Source organism: Microcaecilia unicolor, chromosome 4, assembly GCF_901765095.1.
Source record: "Microcaecilia unicolor chromosome 4, aMicUni1.1, whole genome shotgun sequence".
NCBI classification, from domain to species: Eukaryota; Metazoa; Chordata; class Amphibia; order Gymnophiona; family Siphonopidae; genus Microcaecilia; species Microcaecilia unicolor.
Window position 1 is genome coordinate 40114790 of NC_044034.1, and position 25877 is coordinate 40140666.

General features: G+C 43.5%; 1 protein-coding gene across 1 annotated transcript in view; it reads right to left on the bottom strand.

The window, feature by feature from the left end:
- NOX4 (NADPH oxidase 4) overlaps positions 1-25877 on the bottom strand; it is a 247490-nt gene that overhangs the window by 111937 nt on the left and 109676 nt on the right. The gene's annotated exons all lie outside the window — the stretch shown is intronic.

Consider the following 25877-nt stretch of genomic DNA (forward strand, 5'->3'; position numbering starts at 1 on the left):
GTTAAATCACCGCAGCTCCTCAGTACCTTTCCGCTCTCATCTCTCCCTACACTCCTCCCCATGAACTCCGTTCGCTGGGTAAATGTCTCCTGTCGTCCCCCTTCTCCCCCACTGCTAACTCCCTGCTCTGTTCCTTCTATCTCGCTGCTCCCTATGCCTGGAATAGACTCCCTGAGCCAGTACGTCAGGCTCAGTCTCTGGCTGTCTTCAAGTCTAGGCTCAAAGCCCACCTCTTTGCTACTGCTTTCGACTCCTAACCATGACTCGCTTACTCAACACCCTCACTTATCACCCCTACCACTGCAATTTCCCCACCCCTAGCTGTCTGTTCGTCTGTCCAATTTAGATTGTAAGCTCTGTTGAGCAGGGACTGTCTTTTCATGTTCATTTGTACAGTGCTGCGTAAGTCTAGTAGCGCTATAGAAATGTTTAATAGTAGTAGTAGTAGTCAATTCTGAAAAAGAAAAACATCTATCTTTTTTTTTTTGTTTTTTAGATACTGTTTCAAACAAGGTTTTGTGCAGGGTTTCGTGAAAACTTCCTCAGGAACTGAAATATGATATGAACAAGAATAAAGTGGAGCAAAGAAAGTTGCCTCTGCCAACTAATTGCCGAACTAACAGGATTGTTTTAAGGACGTTTCTTTTTAGGTTCTTGCAGGCACTAAACAAAGGTTTTCCTTGCACTTGCAGATGACCAACACCATCTTCCCTACCAGTTGGTAGTTTCCAAAATCTACAACAGCTGTTCCTAAATTATATTTACTTTCTCTAATAGGACAGAAATAGAACATCGTATTTTTCTACTTAAAGTAGGCGTAATTGTTTTCAGCTGCAACATTTCTTAATACACATTAAACAGGTACGGAGATTTTTTTTGATGCATGACCATCTTTATTCTCAAAATACACAATGATGTTGTATTCCTCTACGGGGACTGGCTCATTTCTATAGCCCTACTCGAAGTCTGCAGTGCTGTACACATAAACATAGTAGATGACGATGACGGCAGAAAAAGACCTGCACGGTCCATCCAGTCTGCCCAACAAGATAACTCATATGTGCTACTTTTTGTGTATACCCTACTTTGATTTGTACCTGTGCTCTTCAGGGCACAGACCGTATAAGTCTCCCCGCCTCCCAACCACCAGCCCCGCCTCCCACCACCGGCTCTGCCACCCAATCTCGACTAAGCTCCTGAGGATCTATTCCTTCTGCACAGGATTCCTTTATGCTTATCCCACGCATGTTTGAATTCTGTTGCAGTTTTCATTTCCACCACCTCCCGTGGGAGGGCATTCCAAGCATCCACTACTCTCTTTGTGAAAAAATAAAAAAGTTAAAGCTCAATGGACCTTAGAATCTAATCAAGACAAACAAGAGTTTACTGAAAATATACTTGTTACAGAGAACCGGTTAAGATTTTTTTTTTTTTAAGTGAGTTTCTGACTGGGGGGGTCTTTTTACAAAGACACGCTGAAAAATGGCCAGCGGTAGTGTAGACGCGTGTGTTTGGCGTGCGCAGAATCATTTTTCAGCGCACTTGTAAAAAAATGCCTTTTTAAATTTTTGCCGAAAATGGATGTGTGGCAAAATGAAAATTGCCGTGCGTCCTCTTTGGGTCTGAGACCTTACTGCCAGCTATTGACCTGGCGGTAAGGTCTCACGCGGTAACCGAGTGTTAATGGTCTATGCACGTAAAATGCCGTGTGCCAGAAAATAAAAACATTTTCCAGTGCACATAGCGGACACGCATCAAAAATGAAATTACAGCAAGGGCCACGTGGTAGCTGGGCGGTAACTCAACATTGATGTGCACTGGACGTGCGTAGGCGTCTAAGTGACTTAGTAAGAGGGCCTCTCGAACTGAACATGGCCACAGAGGATGCATGAGGTGCTAGTTAAAAAGTTTATTGTGGGCACAGAATGCAGTTGCATCAAAAGCATGGAGCAAAGAGTTAGCAATGGAGCAAAAGGACACAGAAAAGAGCAACTTGCGAAAAGAAGGTTAATGATGAGCTGTTGAGTGGATGCATGAGTAGGTAGCAGAAGTTTAAAAGATTTCCTCTTATGAATAGTAATAGTCGGACTATAATTTTAAGTACAATAACAGAACTTTCTTGAGGTCTTGTTTACTAAGGTGCGCACACGTTTTTAGCATGTGCTAAAAATTAGCGTGCACTAACAGTGTAGATGCCCATAGGAATATTATGGGCAACTACATGGTTAGCATACGCTAAAAATGCTAACGCGCCTCTAGCGCGGCTTAGTAAACAGGGTCCTTAGTATGCGCTGCAGCATATTCTACACTTACGGTTATGTATTTATTTATTTGTAACATTTGTAGCCCACATTTTCCCACCTATTTGCAGGCTCAATGTGGCTTACATTTATTATTTATTCATTTTAACTAGAAGATTTTACTGTTTTAATTGTATTTCTAGTTCTGGTAGTTAATGATTCAGCATCTCGAGCATTTAGGGACCCTTGTACTACAGTGCAGTATGTTTTGTACTTACTGCGCAATTAATGCAGAATTACCATGCAGTAAGTACAAAGGCTGTGTGGTAAATGCAGGGGGACATGCCCTGAATTTACTGCGCAGGCCAGTCAGTTAACAGAGATCATACGCACTACATTACATGTAGTACCAGATAATGTGAGAGCTCGCACGATATCTGGCACTGCATATAGAGGCACTTTTACAAAAGTGTGGTAGGATCTACATGCGTGCAGCACATGCCAAAATGAGACTACCACCAGGCTGGTGCACCCTCCCCCCCCCCCCCCCCCCCAACGGCGGTAATTTGGGATTTGGTGTGTACCCATAAAGCCTGGAAAAGTCATTTTTTAATTTCCTACCATGTGCGGCGTTTCTAGCGTTAATTGGCAGTTGGTGCGCACCAACTGGTCACCGCATGTGTAGCACGTGAGCCCTTATCACTAGAGCAGAGGAGTGGCCTAGTGGTTAGAGCACTGGTCTTGCAATCCAGAGGTGGCCGGTTCAAATCCCGCTGCTACTCCTTGTGATCTTGGGCAAGTCACTTAACCCTCCATTGCCTCAGGTACAATCTTTCATTGTGAGCCCTCCTGGGACAGAGAAACATCCAGAGTACCTGAATGTAACTCACCTTGAGCTACGACTGAAAAAGGTGTGAGCAAAATCTAAATAAATATTGAAGATTCTACATGGAATGTTGTTATTATTGGTGATTCTACATGGAATGTTAATATTGCTATTCCACTAGCAACATTCCATGTAGAAGCCTGCCCTTGCAGGTCAGCAACGTGGCTGCGCAGGCTTCTGTTTCTGTGAGTCTGACGTCCTGCACGTACGTGCAGGACGTCAGACTCACAGAAACAGAAGCCTGCGCGGCTGAATTGCTGATCTGCAAGGGCAGGCTTCTACATGGAATGTTGCTAGTGGAGGAGCAGCCTAGTGCAGTGGAACATAGAATGAGATTCTACATAGAACATTGCTAGTGGAGGCACTCCTAGTGGTTAGAGCACTGGTCTTGCAATCCAGAGGTGGCCAGTTCAAATCCCACTGCTGCTCCTTGTGATCTTGGGCAAGTCACTTAACCCTCCATTGCCTCAGGTACAAACTTAGATCGTGAGCCCTCCTGGGACAGAGAAATATCCAGAGTACCTGAATGTAACTCACCTTGAGCTACTACCGAAAAAGGTGTGAGCAAAATCCAAAATAAATAAATGGGTACCAGTATGGTCTCAAGCCGACAATGCACGCTCACTGGTTTCAACTTTAGCGCACGTCTATTTTACGGCCCCTTAAAATGACCCTTTTTCCTAGCTGTGGTAAAAAAATGGCCCAGTACGTGCCCAAGAGATGCGCTCACACTACCGCAAGCCACTTTTTACCACAGCTTAGTAAAAGGACCCCATAATGCAGTGCTGGCCCACTGAAAGTTAATAAATAAAACAGAACTGAAGCAGCAGTGTACCCCCACCCCTTCCACATCCTTCCTATCCTCCAAGCTGATCGCTTCAGTCAAACTGCTATACCCCCCATCCCAATGACAGCCCTGAATTCCCAAACACATGCTGCTGACAGCCCGAAGTCCCCAAACAACTTCTAAATCCCCCAACAGTCTCCTCCTCCCTCAACAATAACTCTACCTCTCCAGATCCCCAACCTCCCCACCATACCCTGGATCTAACTTGAGGCTTCAGTGGTAGTTTGGGGGGGGGGGTCTCCGAGCAGTAGACCCTCCCCTGCCACTTGGGTTGGCATCATCATCTAAAGTGGCACCTTTACCCCTAGCAGTACTCTTGCAGTACTAATGGGTACCATGAGACTAGAAGATGATGTTGGGAAGAGCAAAGTGTTCTCTTCAGCTTATACAGGATATGTAGGGAAGCAGGGAACAGTGGTAGAACGGATTCTTGAATCCAATGGACCACAATAAGCAATTTAAATAGAATCCTATAGGATACTGGGAGCCAGTGTTTAGTGAGGAAATACAGGGGAACATGACCAAATGTCTTCAGATTATATACAAGTCTGATGGCAGTATTCTGCACGAGTTGCAGTCTACAGATCTGTGTCTGTTGTGGCCATGATAAAGGGAATTACAGTAGTCCAAGTGGGTAACAATTAGTGCAAGGACAAGTACCCAGAAGGAGGACATTTGAAGTTGTGAACTCACTGAACATATCAGACCTAAAGTATGAAGCTTCTTGAGACTTTTGCAAGAGATTTGGGAATGAAACAGAACACAATCAAGCACTGGTGGTTTCTCTGCTTGGCTTTGTAGGTTGGCATTCCCCTCCCTGAACCAACAGATGTCAGTCTGTGGCTGTTGGGTGCATATGTGCACACTCTACACTCATTTAGGGGATGCTTCCATCCACCCACCCAAACTACATCCATGGGGAAGACTGGTGCTGAGAAGAGGTGGCAGTGGTAACAGAGAGAGACAAGCAGCCAGTGCCACAGGGAGAACCACACACTGCAGCTTAAGAATCTACTACTACTACTATTTAGCATTTCTATAGCGCTACAAGGCGTACGCAGCGCTGCACAAACATAGAAGAAAGACAGTCCCTGCTCAAAGAGCTTACAATCTAATAGACAAGAAATAAAGTAAGCAAATCAAATCAATTAATGTGAACGGGAAGGAAGAGAGGAGGGTAGGTGGAGGCGATTGGTTACGAGTCAAAAGCAATGTTAAAGAGGTGGGCTTTCAGTCTAGATTTAAAGGTGGCCAAGGATGGGGCAAGACGTAGGGGCTCAGGAAGTTTATTCCAGGCGTAGGGTGCAGCGAGACAGAAGGCGCGAAGTCTGGAGTTGGCAGTAGCGGAGAAGGGAACAGATAAGAAGGATTTATCCATGGAGCGGAGTGCACGGGAAGGGGTGTAGGGAAGGACGAGTGTGGAGAGATACTGGGGAGCAGCAGAGTGAGTACATTTATAGGTTAGTAGAAGAAGTTTGAACAGGATGTGAAAACGGATAGGGAGCCAGTGAAGGGTCTTGAGGAGAGGGGTAGTATGAGTAAAGCGACCCTGGCGGAAGATGAGACGGGCAGCAGAGTTTTGAACCAACTGGAGAGGGGAGAGGTGACTAAATGGGAGGCCAGCAAGAAGCAGTTAGAGCTATGGGAAGAGATGCAGTGTCAGGCCACTGGGAGTCCAAACCACGTGGTACAAAATGTGGCCTGCTATGGCTAGAGCTGTGGGGTGAATAAAAGTTGCTGACTGGTCCAGACAAAAAGTAAAAAATGCTTGGGGGAAGGGAGAGTACAAGGGGGAGGGAAGGAAAAGAGGAACCATATAAAAAAAGGTAATGAGTAAGAACACCCAATCAACCCCAAACTACTAAATTCGTACACAGACGCCATCCATAAAAAAGATACTTTCAAACATTTCCATACTCAAAACAACTCTCAACATTTCTTCCCCATTCCCTCCCATATACCCACCAGACATTCCCACTGACAGAACCACAATCCTTATATACAGACACCACTCACAGGCATTCAAAACTCACATAGCCCATCCAGTCACAAGAAAAATCCTATACGTAACTCTCCACTTGCCCACATTTTTAATCTTTCCACACGAAGGCCTCCACAAAGACATGGCTGAGTCCGCAAATGGAAGAAGAAGAAACAAGCCATTGTTATCACACTTTTAAGTATAAACTTTCCAACTTGTTTCAATCACATGTGGTATGGAAGCTATACCTCTTAACAGAAGTAAGCTTAATCTGAACAGCTGAAAAGGCTACTGTCATTCCACATCTGGATTAGTGCAATGACCTGTGCATTGATTTCAATGGAGGCTAAGATAAAGACTATATAGGCACACTAGCATTTTTAGCATGTGCGTTATATATACCAGAAGGCTACTCCATATATTCCTATGGGCATCTCTAGCATTTAGTCTGCGCTAAAAACGCTAGTGCGCTTTTGTAAATGACCCCCTAAGTACTCTATAATGTAGCTTTCCAACAGTGTATGGCGTCCCCTGGTAAGTCTCAGCATTGCTTTTCCAACATTTGCTTCACTGGTCGCCAATAAGACCCTGCACTTTGGAAGAAGCTATTAGTCAATATTAGGTGGTAATTAAGTTATATGGAGCTTTGTTTTCTTTTTTTGTTAATTTCTTTTTATTGTATTTTTTTGTTAATGATGATGATTCTATTTTAAGCGATTTGTTCTGTTATTTAGTTTGTATACTGCTTTAGGCACCCTTTTTGGGGATGAGAAGGCTTTTAAACAAATATGAGAAAAGAAAAAAGGCAAGTCTACCTTTGAGAATACAGCTGATGTGTGAAAACAAAAATATGGGACTCAATCTTACACAAGGGTTGAACTTGATCACCAGCTTCCAGCTTAGCTGTTTGTTTGCCTAGATCAGAGATTTTCAACCTTTTTCATCTCACGGCACACTTACATGGTGCTAAAATTGTCAAGGCACACCCCCACATATGACCCAGCATTTTACCTTCTACACCACCCAGTGGCGTAGCCAGAAGACAATTTTTGGGTGGGCCAGCGGGTTGGATGGGTGGGCACTACAACCCCAACCCCCCCCCCCCACCACCACCACACACACACGCAGCGCACAGCACCTTTAAAGTTATCGACGCTGCCTCCACTCACCTTCTCCCACCGTGGCGCTGACTCGTCTCCTGCACTTCATGGTCTCCGTCTCCCACTGCCGCGGCAGCTGACAGACGCGGCGCGACGACGTCCTGCTCCGGGACCTTCCCTCTGCCGCGTGCAATCCACCCTGCGTAAACAGGAAGTTGAATCAACGCGGCAGAGGGAAGGCCCCAGAGCAGGAGGACGTCGCGTCGCGTCTGTCAGCTGTCAGGCAGGCAGCGCTGATAGCAAATTGAAAGCGTTGCCGTGAGGGTGGGAGACAGACACCTCGAAGTGCAGGAGAGGAGGCAGCGCTACGGCGGGGGTGGGAGAAGGTGAGGATGGGCCTGAGACGAAACTGGGTGGGCCTGGGCCCACCCAGGCCCACCCGTAGCTACGCCCCTGACACCACCCCTACCCCCGCAAATAGCCCAGCATTTTATCTTCTTCACCCTCGACCTGCACCCCCTCACATGGTCCAGTCCAGCATTTACCTTCTCTTACCCCCCCCCCCCCCACACACACACAAATAGTCCAGCATCTCTCCCTCCTGTTCCCTCTCCAGCCAGCAACCAGGCATCTTCCCTTGTCTCTTGACCCCCCCGCCCCCATGTACCTTTTACAAGTGTGCTTGTCTCTAGTGGTCGGTACCAGCAAGCAGTGATTCATAAAGCCTGCTCATGCCAAATCCAGAGCTCTCTGAATAACTTCCTGCCTATGTGGAAGCAGGAAGTTACATCAGAGAGAAAGCTCTGGGTTTGGCACGAGCAGGCTGTATGAATCACTGCTTGCTGGTACTGACCACTACAGACAAGAAAACTTTGAAAAAGGTACACACAAATTAAGCTGTCCCTACTAATAAATGACCCCCAACTCCCACGGCACACCAATGTGCTGTGGCACACTGGCTGAAAAACACTGGCCTAGATCATAAAAACAACTAGGCAACTTTCAAGTCACAAATAACAAATCTACATCTCAGAAGTCAGAAGTTGTTTGTTAAGCCTTTTAGAGTCTCTGTTCTTAACCACAGAATTGTTTCAATATCACAGGATGAAAATGTTATTATTTTTACTTAAAATTGCAAACAGTCATGCATAGCTCTTTGATAGAAGTCTATTGTGGGAACTAGTTGACTAAGAAAAAGGTTGGGTTGAGTAAACGTTTATGGTTTTGATAAAATAAACATCCAAATTCCCAAGGGAACCTAAAAATGGGATTCTTGATCTCTGAAGGGAAGATGAAATTAGACTTACATACCATCAGTAATCCTCTCTCTCACACAATTAATTGCAAAGAGTAGCAAAAACAAACAAAAACCAGCAAAAAAAAAAGTGGCAGAAAACCTATTATCAACTTTTTTTTATCACCATTTTAAATTTTAACAACCAAGTACATAACTTGTACAGAAAAAACTAGCTATCCTAATAATCAAAACAGAAAAACAAACTTTTCAGGTAATCAGATAAGGAAGTTACACTCAAGACCACATTACTGGATCCAAGACTACAAAAAGTGGAACACTTTTACAGGAAAAATATGTATGTAGGAAAAATTACACTTGATGTGCACTGAATTCCAATATTCAAAATAGAGCATAATCACAAGAGTAAAATTATACCCCCGCGACCCGTTTCCCTGAGAGAAAAACAGTGAGATGAGATTAAAAAAAATACATACTTAACAGATTGGTACCTAACTACACATTTACAAGGATAATGCGAATAAAACGTAGCGCCAATCTGAAGTACTCCAGGCTTAAGCAATAAAAACTGGCGACGTGACTTCCAAGTATCTCTTGATACATCCGGAAAAATCTGAATTCTGAAGCCGAAGAAAGTCTCATTTTAATTATTAAAAAAAAAAAACATTTTCATCAACCAATACTTATCTGGTGCAAGAGCAACAGTAGCAAGTTGAAGCTGTTGCTACTTCAGTGTCCGAAGACTCCAAAATAGATATATAATCCAACTTTTTGTAACTTAACCTTAAAAAGTTCCACTGTCAAAAGGATGTCATAGCAACAGTGACTTAGGGATTAACACAAGAAGGCCCTTTTACTAAGCCGCATAACTGTCTGCGCGTGCCCAACACGCGCCAAAATGGAGTTACCGCCCGGAGACTGCGTGGCTCTTGTGGTAATTTTATTTTTGGCAGGCGTCTGCCAAAGAATTTATTTTCGGACGCATGTATCGGACATGCACCAAGTGGCATTTGACACGCATGGGTCATTACCGCCCAGCTACTGCGAGAATCTTTACCACTAGGTCAATGGATGTTGGTAAGGTCGCAGACACAAAATAGATGCGCGGCAGTTTTGATTTTGCCGCACGTCCATTTTCGGCAAAAATATTAAAAAGGCCTTTTTTACAGGCACGCTGAAAAAAAATGGATCGGCGCATGCCCAAAACCCGCGCCTACACTATCAGAAGCCATTTTTCGGCGTACCTTAGTAAAAGGACCCCAAGGTCTTCTGGTGGTTTAGAATGTAGCCACCTTCTTGCTAACGTTCCATTGAAAAATTCTTCTGGGGGCAAAGGAAGGAGCATCTTGTCCCATATTCAATGCCTATGCTTGAACATGGCTTGACATTGAATATGGGGCTGATTTAGCAGGCAAAGCTCAATATTTCCCTATCCCCAGAGAATTCTTGCAAACTAACTTTTGTACCTGAGGCAGGGAAAGATTGGGGGGGGGGGGTGGGCGCACCATTTTAGATAGATAGATAGATAGATAGATAGATAGATAGATAGATAGATAGATAGATAGATAGATAGATAGATAGATAGATAGATAGATAGATAGATAGACAGTGGGATATATAATTGGACTTATAAATAAAGATATATAAAATAGGATTCCCTGGTTGTTGAGCCAGTACTCTTACCACAAGGCTCCTCCTCCACTCCACTTGGTGGAATAGCACAACATATTTTGGTGCCATAGCTGCTGTTTTCCTTCTTTTACCCAGGTTCATTGAGTTTTTTCCTGCTTGTTCTTTTGTATGAAATATCTGATTTTGTCAGATCGTTGTAGAAAATGTATCCATTTTTTTGCATTTTTTACATTGTTCGAAAGAGCAGCTATTCATTGCCAGAAATAGCAATGTACTGTGCCCAAGGGAGAGGCCATTTCCATTTGGTTTAGCACTCCCAATAATTTTTGAAAAGTTGGCTCCTATGAGTGTGAGGAAAAGGTGGGCCTGTTCCCATTCCTTTCATCTTACCTGGTTGGGCATGCCTTGCTGTATGACCTGCACATCAGAGACTGCATGGCAATGTGCATATTTACTGTTGAGTGGAGGAGTGGCCTAGTGGTTAGAACACTGGGTCTCGCAATCTAGAGGTGGCCGGTTCAAATCCCACTGCTGCTCCTTGTTATCCTGGGCTAGTCACTTAACCCTCTATTGTCTCAGGTACAAACTCAGATTGTGAGCCCTCCTGGGACACAGAAATATCCAGTGTACCTGAATGTAACTCACCTTGAGCTACTACTGAAAAAGGTGTGAGCAAAATCTAAATAAATAAATACTACATAAGGTTGATCTAGTATTTGAGTCTCTCCCTCCTGCTCAAAACAATCTCAAGGTAAGCAATTCAGGCAAATGTAAAACAACATTTTAGCTACACAACACCAGAGAGAGTAGCATTGCCTAACAACCAGAGCACCTATAGCAGTGCTCTCAGCAGCAGAAATGTTATATTAATCAGGAAGGAAAATCAAGCTTTGGGGAGAAAGTAAAACAGGAAAAAAAAAAAACACCCTGAGGATCTTAAGTTTTAATCGGTTTAGCAGAGCTCCTGTTCTCTGATAATCCCTTTTATTTTATTATTATTTTATTTATTTAGATTTTGCTCACACCTTTTCCAGTAGTAGCTCAAGGTGAGTTACATTCAGGTACACTGGATATTTCTCTGTCCCAGGAGGGCTCACAATGAAAGATTGTACCTGAGGCAATGGAGGGTTAAGTGACTTGCCCAAGATGACAAGGAGTAGCAGCGGGATTTGAACCGGCCACCTCTGGATTGCAAGACCTGTGCTCTAACCACTAGGAGTGCCTCCACTAGCAACATTCCAAGTAGAAGCCTGCCCTTGCAGATCAGCAATTCAGCCACGCAGGCTTCTGTTTCTGTGAGTCTGACGTCCTGCACGTACGTGCAGGACGTCAGACTCACAGAAACAGAAGCCTGCGCAGCCACGTTGCTGACCTGCAAGGGCAGGCTTCTACATGGAATGTTGCTAGTGGAATAGCAACATTAACATTCCATGTGGAATCTCCAATAGTAGCAACAGAATTTCAAATAGTAGCAACATTCCATGTAGAATCACCAATAATAACAACATTCCATGTAGAATCTTTATTTAGATTTTGCTCACACCTTTTTCAGTAGTAGCTCAAGGTGCGTTACATTCAGGTACACTGGATATTTCTCTGTCCCAGGAGGGCTCACAATCTAAGTTTGTACCTGAGGTAGTGGAGGGTTAAGTGACTTACCCAAGATCACAAGGAGCAGCAGTGGGATTTGAACCAGCCACCACTGGATTGCAAGACCAGTGCTCTAACCACTAGGAGTGCCTCCACTAGCAATGTTCTATGTAGAATCTCATTCTATGTTCCACTGCACTAGGCTGCTCCTCCACTAGCAACATTCCATGTAGAAGCCTGCCCTTGCAGATCAGCAATTCAGCCGCGCAGGCTTCTGTTTCTGTGAGTCTGACGTCCTGCACGTACGTGCAGGACGTCAGACTCACAGAAACAGAAGCCTGCGCAGCCACGTTGCTGACCTGCAAGGGCAGGCTTCTACATGGAATGTTGCTAGTGGAATAGCAACATTAACATTCCATGTAGAATCTCCAATAGTAGCAACAGAATTTCAAATAGTAGCAACATTCCATGTAGAATCACCAATAATAACAACATTCCATGTAGAATCTTCAATATTTATTTAGATTATGCTCACACCTTTTTCAGTAGTAGCTCAAGGTGAGTTACATTCAGGTACACTGGATATTTCTCTGTCCCAGGAGGGCTCACAATCTAAGTTTGTACCTTTATTTATACCTAAGCAGCAAACCTGGCAACTTGTTTAGGGGTCCTTTTACAAAGGTGCGCTGAAAAATGGCCTGCGGTAGTGTAGGCGTGAGTTTTTGGCACGCGAGCCGATCCAATTTTCAGCACGCCTGTAAAAAAAGGCCCTTTTTAAAAGTATTTTTGCCAAAAATGGACATGCGGCAAAATCAAAATTGCCACACGTCCATTTTGGGACAGCGACCTTACCGCCAGCCATTGACCTAGCGGTAAAGATTCACGCAGTAAGCTGGCTGTAATGACCTACGTGCGTCAAAATGCCACTTGGCGCACATCTGAAAATCAAAATTATTTTTCGGACGTGCGTATCGGACACGCGCCAAAAATGAAATTACTACAAGAGCCACGCAGTAGCTGGGCGGTAGCTCCATTTTGGCACACGCAGACACTTCTGCGGCTTAGTAAAAGGGCCCTCTACTGATTTTCTTCTGGTGTTTGTCTCACTTAAATCTAAACAATGAGTGGCAAGCCTCTTTCATTCTCCTGTCTCAACAATGTTTGTAGATGCATTTCTTTTTGTCTAACAGAAAGAAAGGAAAACAAAGTCAATTTTCTTTCTCTCTCTAAAGAAAGTTATCTAGCAAAGTAAAGAAGAGCTATAATATGTCAACAAAAGAGAAAATGCGAACAAGCAACATAAAAATTGTTCTATCCCTTAGATGCTTCTAGAAAAAGTGGTTTCATAAAATGTGAGGGTACAAGCAAAACTCATCAAGTAATAAGGGTGAAAACTGTCAGCAACCTCTAAGCTAAAAGAAATACGTAAAAATAATTCTAATATTTTATACTTCACAATGAAGACTGACATTATAAATAAAAGTGCATTCCATGGTGAGGTAAGGGGCGGTATCATGTAATAAAGAAAACATCTCTAGATAGTTGTAAAGTTCCAAACACTGGTTCTAAGCCAGAAGCTGAAAGAAAAAGGAGGTAACTCCAGGATCAAAAATCAAAGCAAACTACTCTCAAGTTGTGTGGCCCTGGTTTTAATTTATCCTCTCTGTTTACTCCTTTTCTGTCCCAGTTCTGTCTACTAATTCCTGTCTTTTCCACATTTCTCATTCCTTGTTTTTCTTCAGCCTCTCTTTTTTGCCCCGTGCTGCTATTTCTGCTTCTTCTGGTCTCTCCTGAAGGTCCTCTAATCCTGGGTTGTTGTTTTTTTTCCATTCATTTCCTGTCTGTCTTTCTCATTCTATATCTGTCAAATTATGGAATCAATAATATTTATGAAACCCCTTTGCCCTTCAAAGACCTCATCCATCTCTCTTTTGATTCCCTCCAATCATCTACTTTTCTACTCCCTCTCATTTGTTTTGATCACCACCCCTTTTGGTCTTCTCTTCCCCACCCTCAATTCTCCATCTTTAGTCTTTCCAATTTCTTCCTTTTCAGCCTCTTTCTTTCCTCTTTCTTCTTTCTCATTTCTATTCATCACATCCCCTCTCTACTTCTTATCTCCTATTAACCAATCACCTTGCCTCCCTTTCTTTAACTTTTGTTCACCCATGTGTGACTAATCAGTTGTTTCCCTCCAATCCATGTCTTAGTCTCCGGCTCCAAAATCCTTTCTAGCACGACCTGACCCACTCATGCTATTCCAATGGGAACACCCCCCTGTTTAGTTGCACTTAGGCGCTATCCTATAACTAGGCATATAAATACATTTCCGCACTGATCTGCCATTTCAGCCCGTTAGAATGCGTTTCCACACAAACCCCAGATTCTACATAGCGCAACTTAAGTTGCGCGCACAAATCCAGTCATAGTCTGGATATGCATGTGCAACTTAGTTAAGCAGTGTCGATAATTGCCACTTAACAAGCAATTGACATTAATTAGAATTTATGTGTAGAACTAAGCGTATTCTGTAACGTGATGCACATAAATTCTAAGTCGCAATGATAAAAAGAGGAATGGGCGGGTCATGGGCATTTCTAAAATCTACACGCATTGTTATAGAATATAATTGGTCCACGTGTAATATAGGCATCAGCATTTACACCAAGTTTTGCTCGACCTAACTGACTGCAACTAAATTTAGTCACATGGATGGTTGCTCGGCCTATTCTCTATACTGCACAGAAATTTAGGCATATTCTATAAAGTACGCCTAAATTTAGGCATACTTTATAGAATACTCCTAGGTGTATTTCATTTCAGTGCCGATTTCTTAGGCGTGATATATAGAATCTAGTCCTATGTGTGCAAGTGAATAAGCAAGAGCAAAGTGGATTTTCATGCTGTCTTGGCTGTAGCGTTTTGCTCTTGCTTATTGGCTATACGTGATGTGGTCTCCGTAGTCTTGTACATTTCTTTTTATGACCTATTATCTTGAACAAGCAGATACAGACTTGCGATTATACAGTGAGTTATGACCCCTGAAGCAGGCGGTTGCATCCGCTGAAACACGGTCCCATGTTGGGTTCCTTCTCTTGGTCCTTGTTTTGAATAAAGACGGTTTTGGTTTATTCTCCCTGTTTGGAAGTCTGAGTCAACCTCCAGTTCTTCAGCTGCATATAACTTGAGATACATCATTGACACTTCCTATACTTTTGCAAACGAATACCCATCCTTATACATTTTTGTGGGTATAACCCCAGAAAGTGCCTAGTTGAGCATGTAAAATGCTGTTTTGCATGCTCAGATCACTTATAATATTACCTCCATTATGCATGGTTTACAATAAAAAAAACAACCACCACCTTAAAGCATCAGCCTAACAGGATGTATTTGACTCTAGACTGCACAATGCTGGGGAAAACAACAGAAGCAGCTTTTAAAACCTTTCAGTTAGTCAAAACTGACAAAACTATAAATATGTTCAATCTCTATAGAGTGATATTTTCAGGCATGCAACAAAAGAATATGACCTTCAAGTCAGACTGGAAGGCTACATAAACAGAACTGTTGACTGTGTTCCTGTCCATTCCCTTTACCTTTACAGTATGTTCTTTGTGCCAATAGTCACTAAAATGGGAACGCATTTGTGAATAAACAAAAAGATGAAGTTTAAAACAAGGACATTGCCATGTACTTGTACTCAGACTCATGTTTCAAGCAAATCTGGCTAAAATGTCTCTAAAGAGAGTTGTCAAGCGCAGTTCAAGGCGTGCTAATTATTCCTTAGGTAATAATTTAGAGACCACGGTAATAAACGTTCTGTTTTCATTTAAAATAAGAAATAGCACATTCAGACCATAAAACCTGTCTTCTTATTGCTGCCTTAAGGATTCTACAAGCATGCTTTTTTTTTTTTTTTTTTTTGAAACTTTATAGATGTTTATTCCCTACAGATATTACAGGGGTAATTCTATGACTATTCTTCTGCAGACTTTTCTGGTTCTGAATTAAGGCAGAGGTACACCTGTTTGCAGCCATTGCAAGGCATAGTAATATTTATTTTGTATCCCACCTTTTCCCACTTATTAGTAGGCTCAAACTGGCTTACATAGTTCCGGAGAGGTGGTTACAGACTCCGGTGTGAACAAATACAGTATAGGGGTACTATTACAGTGACAAGTACAGTAAAGAAGTATCGGTAAATAGGTTGGGGTGATTCAGACAAAATGTTAGGGTGTGATCATGCGTCGGGGTTGAAAACTGTCCGTTTCCTGATTAAAATGCCATATTTCATTGTTTGGTATTTATGTCAGATACCGTAGGGTATGCCTTCTTGAACAGGTGAGTTTTTAGTTTTTTTCAGAATTCTAGATGATTATTTGTAGATTTCAGGCGTTTTGGTAGAGAATTCCAGAGCTGTGTGCATATGTAAGAGAAACTTAACGTGTATATTGATTTATACTTCAGGCTTTTACAACTTGGGAAGTGAAGAGTTAAGTATGTTCTGGCTGATTCAATTGTGTTTCTAATTGGTAAGTCGATTAGTTCAGACATATAGCTCGGAGCTAGACCATGTATTATTCTGTGAACAAAGGTACAAATCTTGAAAGCGATACATAGATGTAGTAAGATATAGTAGATGATGGCAGTTAAAGACCTGTACGGACTGCTCCTGTTATTCTCCTGCTATACCAAAATAAGTGGAGACATCTCCTTGCAAACCCAGTGGCAAGTTACAGCCATTCTAACCAAACAGCACATAATTCATCTGACCTCCTTGCTCTGACTTGTAGGAACCAATTGGGCAACTGTTGGTAAACCTTACAAAATGATTAGCAGAAGCTTGCTTTAGGGTTATAAATTCTTCGATATCTAATGGATGCAAATATCTAATTTCTGTATGCATGTATACTACAATTGAATTCCACTTTATAAAATAATTAGAACATTGTGGGGTCCTTTTAACAAAGCTACAGTAAAAATTAGCCTTACACGGGTCTTTCCTGCACGCTAAGACCATTTTTACTATGGTTTTTAAAACCCCTAATTTTCTATTCATTTTATTAATGGCTGTGCACTAATATTGCCATTAGCAGTGGCCATTTTTATTATTACCGTGGGAGCACTTTTCACCGCCTAGGGGTCCTTTTACTAAGCCGCGTAGGCATCTATGTGCGCCAATTCGGAGCTACCACCCGGCTACCATGTGGCCCGGGCGGTAATTTCATTTTTTACGTGCGTCCACTACGCGTGCCGGAAATATATTTTATTTTCCAGCATATGGCGCTAACCAGGCGGTAATTGGCACTGTACATGCGCAGATGACTACCACTCGGTTAATACGTGAGACCTTACTGTTAAGTCAATGGGTGACGGTAAGGTCTCAGGCCCAAAATGGACACGTGCCAATTTTTATTTTGCCATATGTCCATTTTCGGCCAAAAAAAATAAAGGCCTTTTTTGCAGGCACACTGAAAAATTGACCTGCGAATGTCCAATACTACTACTACTACTTGACATTTCTAAAGCACTACTAGGGTTGCGCAGCGCTGTACAGTTTAACAAAGAAGGATAGTCCCTGCTCAAAGAAGCTTACAATCTAAAGGATGAAATGTCAAGTTGGGGCAGTCTAGATGTTCTGAATGGAGGTATAATGGTTATGTACCGAAGGCGACATTGAAGAGGTGGGCTTTGAGTAAGGATTTGAAGAAGGGCAACACACACATCTACAACAGCGCAGGCCATTTTTCGGTGCACCTTAGTAAAACGACCCCCTATTTTGTAGGCAGTAAGGACTCTGACATTATCCATGCACTAACCAGTAACTGCGTGGCAATGTAGATGTGCCATCAGGTTAGCGCAGGAATACTCAATCTCCACTCAATATGCCCCGTCAAACTTTAGCTAGCATACAGGTAGCAAGTGCACATCTCAACATTAATGTGGAGTGCATTTGTGCATCTGACATTGAGCTTATTTTTGCTGTATTAGGCATATGCCTAATGCAGCTTAGTAAAAGGACCTCAAACTTATTTTGATGACTATTTGGCCTGCAAAATTGTTTGATTATGTCTATTTCGCTTTTATGATGGTTCTCATTCTCTTTCCAATAACTGATAACATTTATTGGAGTGCAATTCTATAAAATTCATGATCTCACTTTGGGTTTCACCCTTTCTTTCTCCATCATTCCTATCCTGTACTGGGAGTTCTGAGACTCAAGACAATCAGGAGACATTGAAATGACTAGAAGCAAAAGTTGATAAAAGAGGAGTGAGTTCTGCATTTCTGAATCCTCAGGGGTTTTTTTTGTTTTTTTTTTTGCATTCTGGTAGAATTAGTGTTTTGGGATGTGATCAGATGAAATACTGTTAATTCACAGTTGATGCAAGAGATATATCAGCAGGAGCTCAACTGAACTGTTTCACAAGGACATTTCTCAGGAGAAGATTCAGCCTGCTTGGACACTACCAATCTGGCATAAAACACACACGAAAGATATCTTTGAAAAAGTACCTTAAAAGGAATGATTGGAAGGAAAATCAAAGTGTATGCATGTCAAAAGCCAATGATAAATCTAAATTAACTGAGGTGACCAATAAACCCTCATCAATATTAAATGAAAATTAACAATGATATCATTTATATTAATCCATTGGATCTCAATTTTATATGTAAATACTCATATTATATAGAAACTTCAAAAGAAGCAGATATGTACTGATGCACATGAACCTAAGCATTGCCATACTAGGACAGACCGAAGATCCATCAAGCCCAGCATCCTGTTTCCAACAGTGGACAATCCAGGTCACAAGTATCTGGCAGGATCCCAAAAAAGTACAATACATTTTATGCTGCTTATCCTAGAAATAAGCAGTGGATTTTCCCCCAAGTCCATTTTAATAATGGTCTATGGACTTTTCCTTTGGGAAGCTATCCTAAACCTTTTTTAACCACCGCTAAGCTAACTGCTTTTACTACATTCTCTGGCAACGAATTCCACAGTTTAATTACACACTGAGTAAAGAAACTTTTTCACTGATTCATTTTAAATTTACTACTTTGTAGCTTCATTGCGTGCCCCCTAGTCCTAGCATTCCTGGAAAGAGTAAAACAAGCGATTCACATCTACCCATTCCACTCCACTAATTATTTTATAGATCTCTATCATATCTCCCCTCAGCCGTCTTTTCTCCATATTTGCAAGCAGTAAAAATTTAGCTAGATGGCAATCAAATGAATACTGGGGGAAAGAAATTGTGGGCAGATCTTGAGACTGTTTCAACAATGGGTGCAAGACATTTTTTTTGTGTATGGGTCTAAAAACATCCGAGAAAAATCCGCCAACAAGCGGACAACTCAAACGCCCCACGGTAAAAACAATAGTGTACAAAAAGTGGGAGAGCGACCAAGGATACCAGAAACTGGAGGATGTTTGTTAATAAACAATTTTATTGAAAATTTGAAGACTCAAACGTCCACCATGCCCCCATAGCAGCAGACTCATTGTACTACAACTTGGGCACATCTTTCCATAAACCAAATGTTGAATCTTCTTAATAATACCATAGTTTCACTAATACCCCATAGGAAAGTTAGTTTCACAGTACTAGAGTAGATTGCAAACCGATTTTAGCATATGTTATAGCTGTACATGATCTAGCCATGATCTAGCCATTAGATTAGGTTCATTCCACAAAAAAAGCTATCTTGCAAGTAAGCAGGGTTCATGTCTCTTAAAAGCTCAAAGTCAGGGCTAACAAATTAAGTAGAATGTTTACTAAAACATGGTAAGGTTTTTCACTTACCGCACTTTAACTGCAAAAGTTAAGGTAAGGCAAGTACAAAGCCTGTGAGGTATATTTAAGGGGTGTCCCCTGTATTTATGAGCCAAGGTAGATGCTCACTGAAGAAGCACTATGTTACATGCAGTGTCTGATTGCATAGGAACATCCCTTCTATCAGACACCCATTTCCATTCCTCATCATGTTTCCAGCTCAAAGTCAACGGGGACTGGGAACATCATTGCTCCTTTTCACTACCTAGTCCTTTGTTACTTCAAAGGAGAACTAAAAAGCAATGTTTAATACCTTCTTATTTGCATTTATAAAGCTTCCACTAATGGGCTACTGAATTCAAGATTACATTGAAAATTAAACAAAAAATAGATGAATGTTAATGTTACCATCAGCTCTAAGCTCCAGTATGTACTATAATGCAAGCAATAAAGTTGGAGATTGAAGGAGAAGCTCCTCTGTTCACATCTAAAGCTGTATTTAAACTATACCAACGATTGTCTCATGAAAATGAATAAAACTCTTCTCAGATCATTGAAGAAAGCAGTGGCATAGCCACTGGTGGACCTGGGTGGGCTAGGGCCAACCCAATTTGGGCTCAGGCCCACCCAAAAATGTCATCTCCCTTAGTGTGACTGGCGGGGATCCCCAAGCCCTGCCAGCTGAAGATCTCCTTCCCGCCAAACAACCTTACTTCTTGGGCAGCCGCCAGCACTGTCCCTGAGCCGCTGCTGCCAGCCGCAGGCCCCTCTGCCATGAACATGCTGTTTTCATGCATGCGCAAAATTGAGCTTACGTGCAGGCCAGCATTTGGCAGTAGCAGTTTGGGGACTGTGCCGGCAGACACCCAAGAAATACACGTTTGGCAGGAAGGGGGGGTCTGTGACTGGCAGGGCTTGGGGATCCCCGGAAACACAGATATTTCATTTACATATGGGGGGGGGGGGGGGTAGCAGACATGAAATTTTTGGCCCACCCACTTGACCTCGGGCCCACCCTAAACTGGCTGTCTGGCTACACTACTGGAAGAAACTATCAATGGATTGACACCTTGATTCTAGAGGATGGTTTTAGACCGAATGCATAAGAACAAGGTACCTACAAGTTTAGAGGCTCTTTCACTAAAGAGCTTTAAGCCCTAATGTATGGTTAGCGCCAGCGCCATAGCCAGACCTTGGCGGGAGGGGGGCCCAGAGCCCAAGGTGGAGGGGGCACAGTTTAGCCCGCTTCCCCCAGCCGCCGACCCCCATGCCACTTTGGACCCCCCTCCCACCGCCAGTCCTCAGTGCACTTCCTGTATGTAGCCCCATGCAGGATATGCATGAAGGACATCAGGAGTCAGAAACAGATCATCAGCGAAGGTGCCGGAGTCGACCGGCGCTGAAGATGACGGCTGGTGGGGGTTGGGGACCTTCGCCTGCAAAGGTACCTGGTGGCGGCAGCGGCGGGAGGGGGGTCGGCGGCGGGAGAAGGGTCCAAAATAGGGGGGCCAGGGGTTGGCGGCGTGAGAAGGGTCCAAAGTAGGGGGGGCCAGGGCTTAATCCGTGGGGGCCAATGCCCCATTGCCCCACCTAGCTACGCCTCTGGTTAGCGCATTCAACAAGATTTACTGCAAAATGATTTAAAGTGTTTTGTGGTAATTTGCCTGTTTGTGCAAGCTAACTGCACATTTTTTTGTGTGTGGAGGGAGCATGTCATGGCCAGAGAATGGGCATGGAAGATTTAACCAACTAGGATGTTCACATTACCATGTGCTAAGTGGCTGAAGCCAAGTTAATACAGGAGTGCTTAGCATCTCCTAAATAGGAGGCGGTAAGTGCTCCGTGTTAATATTTTTTGCAAGTCTCACAAGTTTCCAAAATTGAAAAATTACTGTGGGACTTGTAAAAGGAAAGAAGGGGGGGGGGGGGGGGGAAACCTAGTTTAGGAAGGCAGTAGAAATGGACTTAATGCACAGAAAGATGTGCTAAGCCCGTTTCTTAGTACATCTTAGCAAAAAGGCCATTGGTTGTGCCAAATGAAAAGATGGCGACCTGAACGGATGCTGAGATGGGAGCTCCACAGGAGGACTGAGTTCTAAGCGAGTTCTGGGCGAAATTGCCCTGTTGAAATCGCGATCCGGGTCCGCCAATGCCATTGGAGAACGGATATACTCCCTCCAGGGAGTTTGGTGTTCCGGAGCGACGGTGATCGGAGTCGACTGACGGAGCCCGGGAGATTGGAAGACCACGTGGAGTTACTGGCGAAAAGGCTCCGTCAAGACCGCGATCCAATTCCCCCGCAGCCGTTGGAGAGGCGGAATACCTCCTCCGGGTAGGTGGGGATCACTGAAAAACGTTGATTAGAACTCACCGGAGCTCTGGGAAACAGGAGGCCGTATGAGGACCGAGCTCCACTGCCGTGGCCTGCACCTGTGAGACGCAAAGGCGAGCCGAGGCGACCTGACCCGAGAGGCGCCGTGCTGCGTGTCCGGAGACCAAGCCAGAAAAGACCAAGCCAGATGGGAACATCGGCACGGGTCACCACGAGACCAAGACCGAGTGAGCGCTACCTTCGCCGAAACTAAACGGGTCGCCATGTCCAAGCTACCGGGAGGGAACTGGCGTGGTACTGGGGACAAGCCCCATTGGGACGCGGAGCGGCGAACACGCTTCCCATCCGAGAGACGAAGTACTGCTCACTGAGAGAATCACGGGGCTTGATTCAGAGCCTGGTCACTGCTTAGCCGTCTGAACCAAGCTGAAAGCGACTACATCGAACCATTTTGGACCGATCCGGCTCGTGACCAGCCGCCACGACACCACGCGGAACGAGATGGTTGCTTGGAAGACTAGAGTGGAGAGCCACTTCCTCGCAACTTACAAATTATCTAGATAAATTTTCCATACTCCACGATTCCCAATCAGGGTTTAGGTCTAACCACAGTACCGAAACAGTATTAGTAACCCTCATGTCTAAATTCAAACAAACGATTACATCTGGTAAGAACATACTACTTCTACAATTTGACATGTCAAGTGCTTTCGACATGGTAGACCACGGAATCTTACTACACATCCTTGATTACTTCGGAATTGGAGGCAACGTCCTTCAGTAGTTCAAGGGATTCCTAACCGCAAGGTCGTACCAAGTAACATCCAACTCGACCACTTCAACCGCATGGGTACCTGAATGCGGAGTACCACAAGGATCCCCCCTCTCACCGACTCTATTCAACTTAATGATGATACCCCTGGCAAAATTATTATCAAATCAAAACCTAAATCCATACATTTATGCGGATGACGTAACGATCTACATCCCATTCAAACAGGACCTAAAAGAAATTTCTAATGACATCAACCAAAGCCTCAAAATCATGCATTCATGGGTGGACGCATTTTGGTTGAAACTCAACGCAGAAAAGACCCAATGCCTAATACTAACCTCCCAACACAACAAAAAAGAATACACCGCCATCAATACACCAACTCTAAACCTTCCTATCTCAGAAACCCTAAAACTTCTTGGAGTCACCATTGATCAACACCTAACACTAGAGAACCAAGCGAGAAACACAACCAAGAAGATGTTCCACTCAATGTGGAAACTAAAAAGAATAAGACCTTTCTTCCCAAGGAGTGTTTTCCGTAACTTGGTACAATCATTGGTGCTTAGTCATCTTGACTATTGCAATGCACTATATGCCGGTTGCAAAGAACAAATAATCAAGAAACTTCAGACAGCCCAGAACACTGCAGCTAGACTCATATTTGGCAAACCTAAATTTGAAAGTGCCAAGCCCTTAGGAGAAAAATTACACTGGCTTCCACTTAAGGAACGCATCACATTCAAAATACGTTCACTAGTTCACAAAATTATCCATGGAGACGCACCAGCTTACATGTCTGACCTAATAGACTTACCACCTAGGAATGCCAGAAGATCATCCCGCACATTCCTCGATCTGCACTTCCCCAGTTGTAAAGGAATGAAATACAAACTAATGCACGCGTCAAACTTCACCTACTTGAGCACACAGCTATGGAACGCACTGCCGCGCAACTTGAAATCAACCTACGAAAGATCGAACTTCCGCATACTACTGAAGACCCATCTCTTTGAAAGAGCATACCAAAAAGACCAACCCAAGTGAACCTACACTACACAACTCGCCTATTTAATCTCAGAACTGTTTCTTAAAATCTGCTTGTATACTACCACTTTGTTTTTATCATCATACTAACAAGATCATGCAATACTAAATGTTTATGATACTAACACTTTTCCACTACTCATGATGTATTGTAAGCCACTTTGAGCCTGCAAAGAGGTGGGATACAAATGCAATAAATAAATAAATGGTTTTCATAAAGCTAACACTGCACCAAACTACTACAGCTACAGTGAAATCCCTTTATCTCATTCCTCCACTTTTAAAGTACTGTTGCCACCACTAATATTTCTGGCAAAAACACAGCAGACTACTGTTAAAAATCCACTAACTACTGCAGATTCTTGTTAATGAGTTTTAAATGATGATTACTACACCTGCTTTACCAGTTCCAAATATGCATTAGCGGAATAAAAAATACATCTGAAATGAAATAATTCAACCCCGACAGCTGTAGATCCACTTCAATTCAAGGTCAGCTAAGCTGAAAATGCCCCCATTCCGCCTCCTCTATGGATGTACAAAATTACAATAAAACATTCTATGCCACCAAGGAGGAGGACATTAGTTTTCATTAAGAATTTATTTCTTTTATGGCATATTGCTTTGATCATGCCAAGACAATGTTGGTTCTTCATTAGTGCAACAGAAAAAAAAAAATATGCAAGTGCCCTTTTACTAAGCTATGTTAACCAGCGAGCATGACATGCATTAAATGAAAAATGCAAACTTGAGCTAAAGTCTGCTGCAATGCTAAAACAGCCAGTGGCTTTAAAAACCTGCACTAGCTGCTTATTGTGGGTAGGGGGGGGCAATGGGTGGGCATGACAGAAGCAGAGTGGAAGAGTGGCCAGTGGTTATAGCTAGCAGGCGGGTCATTACTGCGCATTAGTTCTCATGATTACCAACAGCACAGCAGCACTTACCGCTACTTGAAGAAAAGACAGTAGGTGGCGCTGTGCTATCAACAGTCTTGTAGTGTGGCCACTCTAGAGGAATTGCTGCAGAGGCACAGCCCTCCCCTCAACCTCACTCACCCTTTCCAATTCCTCCAACATCACATATCCTGCCCCTCGTCTGACACCCACCGGCATCATATACCCCACTCCGTTCCCCTTCCTGTCTGCAAGCCCCACCCCCTGGAAAAAAAGTCTTGCTCCCTCCCCCCCCCCCCCCCCCAGGGCCACACAGGGGTCTTCATTCTGGTCTACTGGCATATGGCAGGAGCAGGGTCACCGAGAGACTGAGCCGGGTACCCACTCCCAGGACCACCACGTAGCCAGACCTCAAAAATTGGGGGGCACATTTTGCCCCACTTCCCTGCCCTCTTGCCACAACTCCACATAACTTGGCTGGCGGGGGATACCCAAGCACCATCAGCAAAAGTCTTTCTCCAGCGCTATTCTCTGCCACATGGAGAAGATACTACTACTACTACTATAAATCACTTCTATAGCGCTACCAGTCATACGCAGCGCTTTACAATTGAACATGAAGAAAGACAGTCCCTGCTCAAAAGAGCTTACAATGTAAATCAGGACAAACAGACAGGATCAATAAGGATAAGGGAAGGACCGACAGAAGGGCACAAGGATAAGATAAGAAGCCAAACCAGAAGCCCCAAATCTGCTCCTTCCCAGCTTCTAAGGGGGGGCCCGGTGCCAGAGTTTTCCCTCTCCTGCTCCTGTCAGGAAGCGATCACCTGAGTCCCGTCAGGAGCAGGAGAGAGACAGACCCCGGTGCCGGGTTCCCCTTAGAGGCCGGGCCCGGGGGAATCTTGCCTCCTGCCCCCCCTCGGTGGCCCTGGGCAGGAATGGTCCCCTTCTACTCCCAAGATCCTGGGGGGACTGGGCAGGATCAGAAGGGGACAGGGTATGTGATGTTGAGGAGGATGGAAAGGAGTGAGTGATGTTGGGGGGGGGAGGAATTGGAAAAGGTATGTCATGTTGGGGAAGATCAAAATGGGTACATGATGTAAGTGGGGGAATTGGAAGGGGTGATATTGGTGGATGAGCTGCATTTATTTATTTTTGTGTTGACCCACACCACATTACACTGTGTGTAACATGTCGCCCATGCAAGTGTCTGCCCTGCATGGTAAATTCAAAACTTTTGTACCACAATTTAATAAAAAGGTCCCACATAGTGTTAGAAAATTAGATTTGTCCAACAATCAGTTGGATAAGAAATGTTAAACTGCTCTAAGCTATTTGTAAAATAAGTTTTGAGGTACATAACACAAATATTTTTATTCAAGCTCAAATACATCATGTGGGCAACTATAAGACCTGTAAATTGTAAAAGTTGTATATTCTAACAATGTTTTTTCTAAAACACATTTAAAAAAATGAAATTAGCCACTTGATTTTCTACGACAAAATTGATTTCTG